The sequence below is a fragment of the Oryza sativa genome, chromosome 9 (assembly GCF_034140825.1).
Source record: "Oryza sativa Japonica Group chromosome 9, ASM3414082v1".
Taxonomy (NCBI): domain Eukaryota; kingdom Viridiplantae; phylum Streptophyta; class Magnoliopsida; order Poales; family Poaceae; genus Oryza; species Oryza sativa.
Genome location: NC_089043.1, coordinates 7,532,501 through 7,534,189, shown reverse-complemented (window position 1 = coordinate 7,534,189; position 1,689 = coordinate 7,532,501).

Here is a 1,689-nt window from a genome sequence, read left to right as displayed (position 1 = left end):
AGGGCACGTTCCGACCCGACAGAGAGAATGACAAGCTGTCACTCGCCCTGCAGACACCCGAGCATCCAGGACGAACATGAGGGAAAGGCGTGGTTCCTTGGAAGATTGGATTCAAGGAGGACATCCACATGTACAGGAGTCGGATGAGGAGCAAGAGAGATACCGAGGCGAAGATTGCAGATCTTGAGTACAGGGTATCGAGCTACAAGCTCAGCATGCAAGAGGAGATGGCAAGGAAGGTGGATGAACGCATGGCCGCACATCGGTCCCAGGATCCCCAGCCATACATTCCTCCTGTAATGGTCAGCCCCTCAGGCAATAGTAGCAGTTGCGCCTCAACGGGGCAGGTAGGATCACAGAGCATGGACGCCATGCAAACTCAGGACGAAACCACCTGCCCCATTGATGAGATTACACAGCGGACACCATGTGAGCTGCATATTCCCTTAAAAAACTTATCAATCAAGGTATGCTCGTACTTTTATGACTGGTGGAAGCCGCGTACGAAGACCTCGAGTTGGACTACCCTAGAGGAGACGGTGAAACACATCTACGAGACATAAGCCACGCCATTATACTATGGCGCAAGCGGTACATCATCCTCCCTGGCCGACAAGCGGCGTCTCGTGCACCATCTCCTCCAGTTCCTCCACCACCTCCTCCTGCACCATCTCCTCTGGCTCCTCTGCCTCCACTGTGTCCGCCTGCACCTCCCAAGACAAGGTCTCGCCAAGCTCCACCGCCTACCCGCACAAGGGCAACGAAGAAGGCGAAAGTTGACGCCACCAAAAACAAGGAGCCGCCGTACGATTGCAGTCAAGAGGAGCTTGACGCTTATGTGGTAGAAGAAGTGAAGAGGTAACTCAAGCCTCGGAGTCCTAAAAAGAAGATACCTATTGACCCGAGCGTGAAGAACTTCTTCAAGGGAATGCCCACAACAAACAAGGAGGTCTTAAAGCTATCGGACTATGACCGAACACTTAAGAAAGCCTATTACAAGAAGTCCAAACCAGTCCCTTAGCATGGAGAACAACCAAACCAAGAGGTCGAGCCGTTGGTGACCGGTGAAGAATTTGGCATAACATAATTCATTTCTGATACCGGTCTAACTTTGGATCAGTTGATTGGAGGTGCACCGATCCCGAAGGCGGAAGTGGCATACAAGTTTAAACTCGGTAAATCGCTTGTCACGCCTGAGCAGCTGCAGTCCCTACCGACACAAATGTAGAAATTCCATGAACGGTACATGGAAATGAGCGCCAAGGGTAGAGAGATGTTCGGAGCGAGGATTAGTAACTCCGACTTCTTGCAAGGAGAAGGTGTTCTCTGGATCCATTTCAAGGATGTCTTCGAACTATACCATCTGGATGCCCTCGAAGTCTCAGTTCTGAGGGCATGGATTTTGTAAGTATCTTTGAGTTCAATTTGTTTCGTTCAATAATTAGCTTCTTGCATATATGTAAACAATAATAAATTCCTTTTATCGTTGTAGAATGGAGATTCAAAGGGCCCGACGGCGGGGGGTTTACGATACTGGGTTCATCGACCCTCGGAAAATCAATACCGAAATGATCAACAAGTACGAGAAAGACACAGAGGACAATCTCGTCCATCTCCTGACGCAATAGCATTTCAAGACGTTCATACTACTGTCGTACAACACAGAGTGAGATTTTACTATCGTTCGAA